This window comes from Chrysochloris asiatica, unplaced genomic scaffold (genome assembly GCF_000296735.1).
Source record: "Chrysochloris asiatica unplaced genomic scaffold, ChrAsi1.0 scaffold00255, whole genome shotgun sequence".
Lineage (NCBI taxonomy): Eukaryota > Metazoa > Chordata > Mammalia > Afrosoricida > Chrysochloridae > Chrysochloris > Chrysochloris asiatica.
This window is the reverse complement of record NW_006408773.1, coordinates 2,617,913-2,634,086: the sequence shown is the minus strand read 5'-3', so window position 1 is coordinate 2,634,086 and position 16,174 is coordinate 2,617,913. Positions and strand designations below refer to the sequence as shown.

General features: G+C 40.6%; 1 pseudogene; it reads left to right on the top strand.

The window, feature by feature from the left end:
• The first annotated feature begins 10,234 nt into the window (after positions 1-10,234).
• The window catches only part of LOC102813235, an 8,114-nt pseudogene continuing 2,174 nt past the window's right edge, over positions 10,235-16,174 (top strand).

Sequence of the window (16,174 nt, the reverse complement as noted above, 5' to 3'; positions counted from 1 at the left end):
CTACAACACCTCTATAAGAAAAAGACAAATAACCCAATTAAAAAGTGGGCACAGGATATGAACAGACACTTCACTAAGGAAGAGATCCGGGCAGCCAACAAACATGAAGAAATGTTCACAATCACTAACCATTAGAGAGATGCAAATCAAAACAACAATGAGATATCATCTCACACCAACAATAACAGCAAAAATCTAAAATGTAGAGGACAATAAATGCTTGCGGGGATGTGGTAAGACTCGGGCACTCCTGCATTGCTGGTGGGAATGCAAAATGGTCCAACCTCTCTGGAAAGCAATATGGTGCTTCCTCAAAAGGTTGAAAATATAAATACCTTATGATCCAGCAATTCCTCTACTTGTTATTTACCCACAAGAAAAATGAGCCACAACATGAGAAGATATATGCACATCAATGTTCATAGCACCACTATGCACAATAGCAAAAAGTTGGAGACAGCCAAAGTGCCCATCAACTGAAAAATGTATAAATAAACTGTGGTACATACACACAATGGAATATTATGCTACCTTGAAGAATTACAAGGAAGCTGCAAGCCACTGCAAAACATGGATGAACCTTGAGGACATTATGTTGAGTAAATTAGTCAGTCACAAAAAGAGAAATACTGCATAGGACCACTACTGTAAAAGACTAAGAAAAAGAACCCTTACAAAAGGGGGGTGGGGGAATTCTTGGTTGATTGCTGGGATGTTGGGGGTGGGTGAGTGGAGGGAGGGGAAGGTGGAGCAAAGGGCAGGGTTTAGACACAGGAAAGTTTGGGAGCTGGTGGGGGTGATATACAAGAAGGGAGAGGGGAATGGAAGAACAAAGCAGATGGGAGAACAATTAGGCAGGTTTGAATGGGCTAAGTGGGACAGAGGTAAAGAATGATGTATGCACAACCTTGGAACAACAGGGCTCTGGGATACAGAGATTGAGACATGGTTCGGATGGGGGAAATGGGGGAATAATGTTAAGATGCTTAGCTGTCATTTGAATCTTGGTTTTCCTTGCCTTATATTATAAAATAGGCACTGGAGGGGGAGAGAAAGAACTAGCCAGAAACATCATCATAGAAAGCTTGTAAGTCCATCTTCTGCCTATAACTGATTGGAATACCTAAAATGGGGCTACAACCCAGTGAAGGAGGCTTCCTGCAGAGCCTCTGCAATACATAAGACCATAAGTAGAAGCCTGAACCACATCCAGATCTCCAGAGATGGGAAATTTCCACTTGAAAGGACGAGCAGACCAGCCTGGAGTGGCTAGAAGAACAAAAGATACTTCTTGAAAGAAAGACCTACAGGAAAAATATAAAACAATAGAGGCAGATGGACTGTTACTACAAGAACAAACAAGTTGCTTGCCCAGGAAACATCAAGGCAAGTGTTCGGGTCCCCTCAGTGCAAACCCCTTTCCAAGAATAAGGCTCAATGCGAATACACACTCTAATTGGTGACCATGCTCATCACTGATAAGGGGAAATGAGGGAAAAACAACAATGAAGCGACTAGCTAAGCCCTACAATGTGGAGAGTGAAGCGTTCAGCTGATAAAAAGAGAGGGCCTATGCACAAGAACACCCACACTTGCAGATAATACCCACTTGACCTGGCTTCAATGACTGGATGATCAGAGCTCAACCAGAAGAAGAAAGAAAAGGAAAAAAAGTAATCTGATACAATATGATGAACTATGGTTGCAGTAGCTCAAAAGAGGGAACAAATCCTCACAGCAAGAATCATTCCCCCCCCCTCCACACAGAGTAGACAGGAATGGGCAACTTGGACATTGGCTACCCAAAATGGGAGGAGGGGCTACAAAGCCAAGAAGTGACTGGCTTACAAGCTTTTAAGAGGGAACCTAGAGCTAGGGGGCCTGGAGGAAGGCAGAATCTCCAGTGAGTAGTATCCAATCTGTCTAGTCGTAGCTGATGAAATGAAATGCAGATGGGTCTCTTGTGATACAATAGTGAATAATTGTTATCAGAACTGATTGTGAGGGCTGGAAATGTAAAGGTAGACATTTTATAGCAAGAAAGGGAGGGATTAACTTTCCAGTCTAGGAGCGGAGGTCCCTAGGACCATCAACGGAGAAGAGCCTAGATCAGGACTCAACTCAGAGAAGCAGTGATGCCTGAGATGGAGGCAGAGACAATGACGTGGAGCGATGGAGCAGCTGGAGACTTTAGATCCAGAGAGGGAAAGTGACTGTGTGCTGAAGACCGGGGGGGTGGGAGGGTGGCGGAGAGTGTATCGGGCAGGCTTGCAGGGTATACCCTTTGGTTGGTTGATGATGCATGGAGGGGATTGTAACCATGGCAATGAAATGATATATGATAGAATGAATGTAAAACTAATATTCTCCCATGTAAGCTATCATATAATTCACAATAAAACATTAAAAAAAAAAATGTGTGGTTCTGTTTCTTTGAGTTCACAGAATGCCATGGAGGATGAATGGAAAGGAAGAGGGAGGTGTTTGAGGAAGAAGAGAGAGAGGTAAGGTCCTGTTTGTTTGGCGAAAGACCTTAGTTGTACCTTGATTCTGAAAGGAGCCGGGGAAGTTAAGAACATGGGGCATGTAGGACTTAACAAAGAAGACAAATCTTATATTTAATTCACAAGTAAGGAAGAGAAGGGTTTGGTTGTGCATATGTGTGTGGGAGGAAGCCCAGATGTGGAGAATTGTGGTGTGTGTGAGATATCAGTACCACCTAGCAAAAGCTACTCCATGAATTTGTGTTCAAACTCAATCTGTTAGAGGTGATGTTGGCCTAAAATCTATGCTATAAAAAAATGAAGGGCCTTATTGATATTAAGGACTTTGGAGTCAGTTCTGATTCATAGTGAAACTGGATACGGTTTTTTGATAACAGGATGGTGAGCTTCAGCGCGCAAACTTGAGGTTCAAACTGAACTGGAATTCCAGTGCATTAACCTGCAGCTCCACATAGGGAAACTGAATTCTTCTCTAGACTGGCAGTAATTCACACTGACAAAGGTGGTGGTATTTGGAGGCCACAAAGCCATCAGTTTTCAAAACACTTTCCTAATGAGAATCTTAGATCTAGTGAAGGCCTTGGAAGGGTGGTACAGCAACTGTTGCACCCCAGTGTAACAACAGAGGAAGATAATGAAATTTGATAAAGGCAGCAAGCAAGTGTAACTTGCAATAATTTAATGAATATGACCTATATTTATGCATGTAGTAGCTCAAAATACCATCCTAGAGGAAAAGAGTCTTCACTTCAAGAATCAAGCCTACCCCCTCATTATACAGGATTGGTAGGGATGTGTAAACTAGACATTGGCTACCTAAAATGGGGAAGGGTGTGTGTGGATGGGAGACTTTAAAGGCAGGAAGTGACTCGCTTACAAGTTTATAAGAGGGAGCTTAGTTTCAAAATGTGTGGGGGAAGATAGAATTCCCACTAAATAATTTTCATCTTGTCTACACAGGTTAGGTAAAAAGAGATGTGGAGATTACTCGTGATTCAATAATGAATAATTGTTATCAAGACTAATTCTGATTGTCACAACTGTAAAGGTAGAAATTTTATAACATTAAGGAGATAGTATTTACAGTTCCATTCCAGGAACAAGGAATCCCAAGACCATCAAGGTAGAAGATAATGAACAAACCATGGTACCCTAACCAGAGAAGCAGTGACACCAGAGATGGGGGCAGAGGTGATGGCATGGAGTAATAGAGCTGCTTAGGACTCCAGACTCCTAGAAAGAAAAAATGTGTGTGCTGGTGGCCAGGAAGATGGCTTACAGAATGTCCCCTTTTGTTGTTTTAATGATATATTCCTGAGTGACTTTGTGTACATCAAGGGGGGGGGGGAAGGAGGGGAGAGAAGCAAATATTGTTGAATAATAATGCACGGAGATGATTGCAATTATTGCCATGAAATAAATAAGATATGATGAATGCAAAACCAGTGTTCTTCCATGTAAACATCACTCAATTCAAAATAAAAGATGAAAAAAAAAATAAATAAAGGAATTGTCTGCTGATGCAACCATCAACATGAATAGATCTCAAACCAGTGGGTTGTTTGCATATAACTACAAACAAAATCTATATTTTTAGCTGGAAAGAGAATAAAAATTAAAAATTAAATATTTTTTTAAGATTATCTTATTATCCATTATTTAGAAATTCCAGCGTATAGAGGTGATAACAACCATGCCAGGATTTCCTCTTGTTTTATAATTCTGTACTGATACTGCACTAGGATGTAATGTCTGCTGCACCACCTTTCATTGTCTTTCTCATGCTCAAAGCTTCTCGTTAGGAAAGTGTGCGGATTACTGTTGGGATTTTGGCTTCCAAACACCAACACTACCTTTGTGTTGCTTTAGGTGTTCCTGGTGTGGCACTGTGGGTTAATGTGCTCAATTGCAACATTGGTTTGAACTGCAAGGTCTTCAGTTTCAGCTCACCAGGATACCCAAGTACCCCTATTCAGGTTTTCTATGCTTCAGAACTAATTTCATGACTCGTAGCAACAACAGGGTCATTTAGTTGTTTATAGCGTGGGTTGGAGAGGCAGGGCTTAATGGCAGTTTAGGGAGAGGTGCCATGCAGATCCTTGACAGCAACAAAATAGAATACCAGATGAAGAATGTTCATGGAATTGTCCCAAAACTCTGAACTACATATAAAGGAATATTTAGAAAGATGGAAGGCTTACTACTAGTGGGATATGTAGCAGAAACAAGAAAGTTGATGTTTTCTGATCTGTGACTCAGTGGGTCACAGAGTGGCCATTTTGGGTTTGAGAGGGTGGGTGAAAGATCAGAGGACCATTCCCACAACAGAGATCTGACCATTCCTTGGAGATAAAGGTGAGAATGTGTTTTTGTTTATCTTTTATATTTTTGTTTAAGTAACTCACACTGTCTGTGCACCTCCACTCTGGCGACTAGAGTGGATGACTGAAGCAGTGGTCACTCTCCCAACCACTGGAGGGTTCTACTACACAAGAACACATATCTTCTCACCAAAGGCCACTTTGCACAGAATCTAAGAAGGGGAGGAAAAAATAGGAATTGATTAAAACTGAACAGGTTTTAAGAACAGCTTGAGCCGGACCTGAGCAGTTTCTCACTGATAGAAATATCTGAGCAGGGTTGTGAAGGGGGAGAGAGCAGACTAAAAAGGAAATAAGCTGAAAATTAAATCCTCAGTTACATCACAAGGAGCAACAGTAAAATCGGGAAATATCTCAATTAACTTTGAAAGCAAGAATCTGATGAGAGGGACATTAAAGTCATACCCATATGTTGCTATGGGGTTATTTGTATTTATTATTATTTTGCGATAATAGGGTATAGTATCTACTCTGTTGTTTTGTTATTTTTGTTTTCTTTTTTTTGATCCCCTTAACGATTGGGGAGGGGGGTATTTCCCTCCCTATATTACCCAAGAAGAGACAGTAACTATGGTCATATAGGCAAGCTACAATTACACTCTATAAAATGCAAACATCAAGGAAATAATCAATACAAGATGGTATAAAACAGATAGCCCACTCATGCTAGAGTTACTCTGAGCTGAGTAACATGAAAATTTAAAATGTTAGCCCATCTTCTGATCACATGTATCTGGAGGTAATCAGAAAGTTTAATAATCCATCAACATGCATTGATCTAATTATTGAAAACACATAAAACATCTAATTATTGAAACTGCAAAAGTGTAATAGGGGTAATCAAATGAGATAGATACAGCATTGGAAACAATCCAAAACCTACAAAAGCAGGTACAAATGATTAATAATGAAATATCAGAAACACATAATACAGTAAAAGGGCAAAGGAGTAGAATAGATGAGATGGAAGGTAGAACCAGTGAGCTGGAAGACAAAACTCTGAACACTGCTAAGTTTCAGATAGAAGAGCAAGCCAAAAAATACCAACATGCATTCCTATTACATAGACCAGCAGTTAACAGAAGAAAAGAAATAATGGTGGGAGGGGCTTGATGAATGATCAGGAGAAGTGCAGTGAGGAATTCCATCAGTAATAACACAGAATGCCAGACAAGCAGGTTCAGAGGATGATCCCAGAACTCTGAACCACATATAAAGGAATATGTAGAAAGTTTGAAGGCTTATAGCCAGTGAAATTTGTAGTGGAAGCAAGTAATCTAGTGTTTTCGGACTCTCCAGCTTCAACGACTCCCAGAGCAGGGGAAGGATCAGAGTTTCCATGGACAACTGATGACCAAGGGAGCCTCGGAGATAAAGGAGTGGACATTCTTTTGTTTGTTTGTTTGTTATACGTTCATTGGTCTCTCGATGTCTGTGCACCTCCATTCTGGTGATCAGAGGGAGTGCCTGAGCAAGCGGATGTCCCCCCACCCCCACAGGGTTCTACTGCACATATGCAAAAATCTCAAAATTTAAAAGAACAGATTTCACTTAAATTCAAACAGCAGCACAAAATGGCCAGAGTCAGCCCTGAACTGACTAACACTAAGAAAAAGGCCTGAACAGGGCATGCTGAGTGGAATAGAAACAAACTTAAAAGGAAACAGGCCAAAAATTAAATCCTGAGTTACGTCATAATGCTCAACAGTGGCATCTTGAAATTTCTCAGGTGGCCTTGATGGCAAGAAGTCAAGAGAGGGACATTAAAGTCTTACTCATATTTGACAACAGAACTTTTTTTTCTCTTCTCTCTTTTCCAATCTGTCTTTTTTGCTGTTGCTATTTGGTTTTTTGGTCTTCTCTTTACTTTTAGGGAGATCTTTCTCTCCCTACATTGCACAAGAGAAGCAACAATTGGGGTCATATACTCAAGCTACAAACACACCCTATAAAATTCCACCATCCAGGCAAGAACAAAAAAAATAATAGATGCCATACTCCAGGTGGTGGTGATGTGCCATGGAGTCACTTCTGACTCATAGTGACCCTGTACAGGGTTTCCGAGGCTGTAAATTTTTACAAGAGCAGAAAGCCTCATCTTTCTCCCACAGAAGAGCTGGCAGTTTTGAACTGCTGACCTTGCAGTTCACAGTCCAATTTGTAACTACTATGTTACGAGAGTGTGACAGTTACTCTGAGTTGAGTAATAAGAAGAATGAAAAGGGAAGCCCATCTCCTGATCATATCTACCTGGAGGCAATCCAAAAGCATAATAAAATATCACCATACATTCATCAAAGTATTAAAGTCACAGCTAACTACTGAATATGCACAAGAAACAGATGACCATTTCTGTATATGTCCAGAAACAAGATAAAGTGACTGAGACAAATGACTTAGAGTTAGACCTAGATTTCATATTCAAAGGACAGCAGGCTTTGGAAATGCCTGAGAAGGAATTCAGAAAAATGATAATGAAATGTATCAAAACACTTTACATAGGAGTTGAGAAAAATAAGTAAGAAATCAGGAAAGCTTTACAGGAACAATCAAATAAGACACATACAGCATTGGAAACAATTCAAACCTCCAAAAGAGGTCCAAACGATTAATAATAGAATATCAGAAATGGACAATACACTAAAAGGGCAAATGAGTAGAATTGAAGAACTAGAAGTCAGAACTAGTGTGATTTTGAAGACAAATCTCCCAATTCTACTAAGACAGAAGACCCAGCAGAGAAAAAAGAGAAAAAAAAATCTGAAGAAAATGTGAGGTTCGTGTTGGACAGCATGAAGAGGAGTAACTTAAGAATTATCAGCATTTTGGAACCAGAAGAATCCCAAAAGCCAAAGAGGAGACAGTTGAAGAGCTGCTGGAACCAAATTTTCCTAACATCCTGAAAAGTGACAAGATAAGCATTCAAGAAGTCCAATAAACCCCAGGAAAGATAGACTCCAAAATAAAATCACCAAGACATGGAATTATCAAGATCTCCATAACCATTGATAAGAAGAGAATTCTGAAAGCAGCTAGGGGAAAGAGAACTGTTACATACAAAGGCAAACAGATTAGATTAAGCTTGGATCTCTTAGCAGAAACCATGCAGGCATGAAGGCAATGATGAGATATATATAAAACGCTGAATGGAAAAAAAAAAAAAATACTGACAACCAAGAATCCTCTACCAAGCAAAGTTGTCAATCAAATATAATGGTATAATCAAAACATACCAGGACAAACAGAAGCCAAGGGATTTTGCCAAAGCCTACCCTCCACTGCAAAACCTCTTAAACAGAGTTCTGTGGACTGAGAACCAACAAAAACAGACAACAATCAGAGATTGATATACGTGGCAAACCACCCCAAATTCAATTGACAAATGGAAGAGTCAAGAACGGAAGAAAATTGTAAGAACAAATTCAGAGTATCTGGGAGGTCAGTCTATGATCAAAACAATTACAATGTGAAAAAAAGTTAAACACATAAGAACAGAGATCCAGGTGGTGAGAAGGTCAGATAGATTACAGGATAAAATAGACTGTCTTAAATGCAGGGAAAAGTTAATATAATATAAGGTAAATTCAAAGAAAATTAATGCTTCCCAACATACCAAGAAAATGAAAATCCAAGAAGACGGAAACATTAAAACTATGATGAAACTGACAACAAATAACACAAAAAACATGAACTCAACACAGGAAAACATGCAGAAAAAAGACACCAGAAGCAACACACACAGAAAAACCAAACATAATGCAGCTATTATTCCATACCTATTGGATTAAAGACCTAAATGTGAATCCCAGAATTATAATGGTCTTCACTGAAAAAATAGGGACAAATTTAAGGGCGCAAATACAAGGCTCACACAGACTACCAAACACTGCAAAATTTACACAAACAAAAGAAGACAAAATAGATGATTGGGACATTCTAAAATTTAGAAACTTATGGGCATCAAAGTATTTCACCAAAAGAGAAAAATGGAGCCCACAGAATGGAAAAACAAACAAACAAAACTTTTGCAATGACGTAATAAAAAAGGAACTAATTTCTAATAACTGTCAGAAACTACGGAGTCTTGGTGTGGCACTGTGGGCTACTGCATCAGACTGCAAAGTCATCTGAACCGCAAGGTAAGTGGTTCAATATCACTAGCCGCTTCTGGGAAACTCTATACAGGGTTGCTATGGGTCAGTGCTGCATCTGGTATCGGCTATTCACCACGATCTGTGCAGAGAGATTACACCCGAGTAGGGGCGATGGTAGATTAAAAGAAATAGGAAGACACAAGACACAAAATTATTAAATAAATTTGGGACCAGGTGGGACACAGAACTCGGATGGAAAAACTGCGACCCACATCAAGTGCAGTAAGTTTATTTAAACACATATCAAAGGGAGTTGCATGGGGCAGGGAAAAGAGAGAAAGAGCATCTGGTGTTGTTTGTGCATGCAGTAAGCTGGAATTTATCAGAAGAATGTAACTTGTGGTAGCTAAGGAAACAGACTAGAGCAGCTAGATGTTTGTGCAGATTGAGCTAAAGGTCATGGCTGTGTACAAGGAAAAACTTTGCAAGTTCCTTGTTCCCTTAGGCAGGCTTTGCAGGTTCCTCAGGGGGTCAGCCTGACCTGGATGCAGCTCGAATTTCTGGACCACAACTGATCAGCTGCAATCCTTCGGTTAAACTGCCCCCAAGTCAGAGACCTTCGGCTCAGTCATTCCCAACAAGTTGGAATCGACTTGGTGGCTCTTTAGAACAACAACATAGGAAACTACAGCACCTCTACAGAAAAAAATATAAGTAACCCAATTACAAAATGGATCTGGGAAATGGACATACACTTCACTAAGAAAGGTATTCCGGAAGCCAGCAAACATGAAGAATTCTTCACAATAATTAACCATTATTGTTGTTGTTGCTTTTGTTGTTAGGTGTCATAGAGTTGGTACCAACTCAAAGCAACCCTATGCATAACAGAACATAACACTGCCCAATCCTGGGCGAACCTCACAATTGTTGCCACGCTTGAGCCCATTAATGCTGCCAGTGCCAATCCACCTTACCAAACATGATATCCTTCACCAAAGACTTGTCCCTCCTGACAATATGTCTGAAGTATGAGAGACTAAGTTTGGTCATCCTGGCCTCCAAGGAGTACTCTGGCTGCACTTCTCCCAACACAGATCTGTTGGTTCTTTTGGAAGCCCATGGCACTTTCAATATTCGTTTCTAACACCACAAGTCAAAAGCATCAATTCTTCTACGGCCTTTTTTAGAGAGATGCAAATCAAAACAACAATGAAATACCATTTAACACCAGCAATAACAGTGAAATTCAAAAATGCAGAGGAAAATAAATGCCGGCAAGCATGTGGAGAGATTGAGACACTCCTATATTGCTGGTGAGAATGCAAAGCGGCCCAGCCACTCTGGAAAACTGTATGGCATTTCCTCAGAAAGTTGGAAACAGAAATACCATATGATCAAGCAATTCCTCTACTTAGTATGTAATCACAAGTAATAAGAGCCATAATGGAGGTAGATATATGCACACCAATGCTCATCACAGCAGTATTCACAATAGCAAAAAGATGGAGACATTGTAATTGCCAGTCAATGGAAGAATGGATAAACAAACGTTTGTACATGCACACAATGGAATATTATGCTACCTTAAAGAATAACAAGGAAGTTGAAAGCCACCACATAACATGGATGAACCTTGAGGACATTATGCTGAGTGAAATTTGTTAGTCACAAAAGGGCAAATACTGCATAAGACGATTATTGTAAAAGCTTAAGAAAAAATGCCCTTACTAAAAGGAAAACAATTTTTTGTTGGTTACTGGTGGGGGTGCGATGGAGGGATTTGGGGGAGGTGAAGGGAGGTGATAGTAGAACACAGGGTAGGGGACAGACACATCTTAGTTTGGGTGCTGCAGAAGGCATTACACAAGAAGGGGCATGGGTGAAAGAACAATGTAGATAGGAGAACACTGAGACAGGTTTGCATGGGCTGAATGGGACAGAGGTAAATAATAATGCATGCTCAACCTTGGAACAACAGGTCCCTGTGATACAGGGATTGAGGCATAGTCTTAAAACGGGAAATGATACTAAGACACTTGACTGTCTTATAAATATTGTTTTTCCTTGGCTACTATTGTAAAATAGACACTTGAGTGGGAGAGAAAAGAATGTTGGGAAACATGATTACAGAAAGCTTGTAAGTCTGTCCTCAGCCTGTAACTGATTTGAATACCTAAAAGAGGTTCTACAGCTTGCCCAGTGAAATAGGCCTCTTGAAGAGCCTTTGAAGTGTATAAGACCTTAGATAGATTCTTGAGCCCCATCCACAACCTTCTGAGGTAGGGCATTCCCACTAGAAATGACACGCAGGGAAGCCTGGAACAGCTAGAGCAACAGAAGATACATCTTCAAAGAAAGATCAGTAGGAAAAACCCAAAACAAAAATGGCAGTATGACTGGTTACTACAAGAATAAGAAAGGTGTTCACTGGGAAGACATCAAGGCAAGCAATCAAGTCCCTTCAGAACAAACCACCCTCAAAGACAGAATCTCAAAGGGAAAAAAATTAGCAGGCATGTAAGCTTTCTGGCAACCTCATTGGTCTTCTGATGAGTGGAAGAAGGGGAAGACAGCAATGAAGAAATGGATTAAGTTCAACCACATTCCATAGACTCTAGCTGATGTAGAGAAGAGAGCGAAGAGGAAGGGTTGGTTGGTCCAAAATGTGGTGAGACCTGGGGACACCTGAGCCCATGAACAAAGATCTAGACACAAAGGGCTAGAGCTGAGAGTGAAGCTTGCAGCTGCTATGAAGTGAGGGGAGATGCACAAGAACACACAAACTTGCAGATAGTACCCAGTTGACCTACCCTAGATGATTCATAATTAAAACTCAAATACAGGAAGATTAAAAAAATTAAAACAAAAAGAAACAATTTTTGATAAAGGAAACAAGTGTAAATTGCTACAATTTGATGAACTTGACCTACACTCATAGAGGTAGTAGCTCAAAATACCAACAGAGAGGAAAGGAGGCTTCACATCAAGTATCAATGCTACTCCTCTCTATAAAGGGTAGTTTGGGACAGGTATCTTAGACATTGGCTATTTAAAATGAGGGGGCGATAAAGGCATGAAGTGTCTGTCTTAAAGGTTTCAAGAGGGAGTTTAGTTTACTAGTATGCGGGAGAAGATAGAGACCCCACTGAATAATTTTCATCTGATGGGTCTTGTAAAGAGACATGGGGATAAGATTCTTATGACTCAATAGTGAGTAATTGTTATCATGACTAATTGCAACTGCCACAATTGTAAAGGTGTAAATGCTTTTATGTTTTCAAGAGGGGTTTTAGATTCAGAGTGTGTGGGGGAAGATAGAATTCCCACTGAGTGGTTTTCATTCTGTCTGGACGAGTATGGTAAAAGAAGTTGGGGACAAGACTCTCATGTTATGGTGATGAATAATTGTTATCATAACAAATTGCGATTGTTGCAACTGTAAAGGTAGAAATTTTGTAGCAAAAAAAGGAGGAGAGGTTGACCTTAGAATCCCGGAGCGGAAGATCCTGGTACCATAAAGGGAAAAGAGTAGGAACAGAGTGTGGGACCCTGCCCAGAGGAGCAGTGATGCCAGACATTGGGGGTGGAGATGATGGCATGGAGAGAAGGAGCAGCTGAGGACTCTGGAGTCATAGAGGGAGATGGGATGTGTGCTGGTGGCTGTGGGGCAGGCTTGCAGGGTGTGCCCTATAGCTGTTTGAATGATTGTATATTCCTGAGTGTTTTGGTGAACATGCAAAAGAAAAAAAGAAAAAAAAAAAGTGGGAATAGAAGAAAATACTGTTGAATGATGAAGCATGCAGGGGAGTGTAAACATTTCAATGAAATGAATATGATAATATGAATGCAAAATTTATGTTCCCCAATGTGAAGTATCATTCAATTCACAATAAAAGTAAAAAAAAAAAAAAAAAAAAAAAGCTACTGGGAAGTAGAACAAATAAAAGGTGAATTCACAAAGTTCCTAGAAACAAATGAGAATGAATATAAAACATACCAAAATCCTTGGGACTTGGCAAAAGCTGAGCTCAGAGTACAATTGATTGCAGTAAAGCCAAAATCCAAAATGAAGAAAGAACCCAAATCAATACATTAAAACAACACCTCCAACAATTAGACAGACCAGCAAAGTAAACATACAGTGACAAGAAGAATAGAAATACTAAAGATTTGAGCACAAATAAACAATATAGAAAGGAGAAAAATTATAGAATGAATCAACAGGACAAAAACCTGGTTCGTCGAAAGGATTAATTAAATTGGCAAACCATTGGCAAAACTAACAAGAACAGAAGGAAAAGACAAATAACATTCATAAGAAATCACATGGGTGATGTCACAACAGAACCAATAGAAGCAAAAAGGATAACAGAATATAATGGAGAGTTGCACTCCGGCAAATTTTAAAATCTAGAGGAGATGAGTACATTTTCAGAAAAGCACGACAAATCTAAACTTACAAAGAGTGAAGCAGAAAACTTTAACACACCTAAACATATGAAGAAATTGATCAAGTCATCAAAAACCTCCCAAGCAAAAAAAAATTCCAGGACCAGATTGCTTTACTGGTAAGTTCTACCAAACATTCAGGGAAGAGCTGTCACAAATTCTACTCAAATTATTCCTGAATATATAAAAGGATGCAAAACTTCTGAATACACTTTTTTGTTTTATTGTGAATTATGTGATAGTTTACATGGGAGAACATTAGTTTTACATTCATCCTATAGTATATCATTTCATTGCTATGGTTACAATCCCCTCCATGCATCATCAACCATCCGAAGGGCATACACTACAGGCTTGCCTCGTGGTCATCAGCACACAGCCCCTCTCCCTCTCTGTGTCTAAAGTCCCCAAAGCTCCATCTCTCCATGTCATCGTCTCTGCCTCCATCTCAGTCATTACTGCTTCTCTGGGTAGGGTCCTGCTCTCTGCTCTTCTCCCTTGATGGTCCTAGGGACCTCAGCTCCTAGACTGAAAAGTTAATCACTCCCCTCCTTGCTATAAAACATCTACCTTTACATTTCCAACCCTCACAATCAGTCCTGATAACAATTATTCACTATTGTATCACAAGAGACCTGTCTGCATTTCATTGCATCAGCCCTGCCTAGACAGATTGAATACTACTCACTGGAGATTCTACCTTCCTCCATGCCCTCTGGATCTAGGTTCCCTCTTGAAAGCTTGTAAGCCAGTCACTTCTTGCCTTTGTAGTACCCCCCCCCCCCATTTTGGGTAGCCAATGTCCAAGTTGCCATCCCTGTCTACTCTGTGTATGAAGGCGGTGGGAATGATCCTTGCTATAAGGAGTTGTTCCCTCTTTTGAGCTATTGCATTCATAGGTGTAGGTCAAGTTCATCAAATTGTATCAGATGATGCTTTTCCCCCTCTTCTTTCTTCTTCTGGTTGAGCTCTGATCATCTAGTCATTGAAGCCAGGTCACATGGGTGTTATCTGCAAGTGTGGGTGTTCTTGTGCAGATGCCCTCCTTCTTATCCGCTGGACACTTCACTTTCCACTCTAGTCCTCTGTGGCTATGTCACTGACTCTGGGCCCAAGAGTCCCCAGGTCTTGACACACTGCTGGCCAACCAGGTCTTCACACAGGTTCACACAAGTCTATTGAACATTGTAGGGTTTAGCTCACTGCTTCACTGCTGTTTTTCCCTCACTTCCTCTTATCGGTGCCGAGGGTAGTCACGAATAAGAGCGTGTATTCCCACTGAGTCTTAGTCTTGGAAGGGGGTTTGCATTGAGGGGACCCGACCACTTGCCTTGATGTTTCATGGGCAAGCAACTTGCTTGTTCTTGTAGTAACAATCAGTCTGCCTCTATTGTTTTATATTTTTCCTGTAGGACTTTCTTTCAAGATGTATCTTCTGTTCTTCTAGCCGCTCCAGGCTGGTCCACTAATCCTTTCAAGTGGAAATTTCCCATCTCTGAAGATCTAGATATGGTTCAGGCTTCCACCAACTGTCTTATATATTGCAGAGGCTCTGCAAGAAGCCTCCTTCACTGGGCACGTTGTAGCCCCATTTTAGGAATTCCAATCAGTTATAGGCAGAAGACAAACTTTCTATGGTGATGTTTCTGGCTATTTCTTTCTCTCCCCCTCCAATGTCTATTTTATAATATAATGCAAGGAAAACCAAGATTCAAAGACAGGCAAGCATCTTAACATTATTCCCACATTTTCCCCATTCATAAGAAATCAGATCTTAAGCCAGGGCAGGGAGATTTTGTGGGGAGATAGTTATGTAGTTCTTGCAGCTTTGTTTGTTCCAGTTCTCCCCTCCTGCCCCCTTTTTTTTCTCCCTGCCAGAAATGCTGCTTTCCAAAGGATCTGGCCTTAGCCCCTCCCTCTAACATCTGCAGGCTCGACCCACCATCCCGAGGGAGAGAGTCCCAAAAATCACTGCCTCTCTCCCTCTCTCTGTGCCATGGGTAAACAGTCCTGCCTGTGCCGTGGGTAAACAGTTCTGGCTGAGATCTTAAGCCAGGGCAGGGAGATTTTGGGGGGAAGATAGTTATGTCACTTCTTGCAGCTTTGTTTGTTCACCCCCCCCCCTTTTTTTTTTCTTCCTGCTGGAAACGCTGCTCTTGGAATGGGCTGCCTTAGACCAGCCCTCTAAACTCTGAAGTCACTGGAGCAACCCGCGTCCCGCTGGCGAGAGACCAAAAATGCCTGTTTTTTTTTGCCTAGCAGCATGATTTCTCAAAAATGCGAGTTCAGGAGACCGAAATACTAGATCTTATGATAGTTCAAAAGCCGTGGGTCTGGTATATGAATATTTCCTTTGTGAGATCCCCCTCCTTTCTCACTGGAGCTTTCCCTACGTGACTGCCTTTGCTGTAGACTGGAACCAGAACTGAAGGCTGTATTCTTTCACTATACTTATTCAACTTGTATGCTGAACAAATAATCTGAGAAACTGCGTTCTAAGTGAAGAGGACTTGAAACATTTGCTGATGGAGATCAAAGAGCACAGCCTTCAGTATGGATTGCATCTCAATGTAAAGAAAACAAGAATCCTCACCACTGGACCAATAAACATCATTCTTATCAATGGATAAAAGATTGAAGTTGTCAAGGACTTCATTCTTCTTAGATCAACTATCAACACTCAACGGAAGCAGCAGTCAAGAGATCAAACGACGTATTGTGTTAGGCAAATCTGCTGCACAAG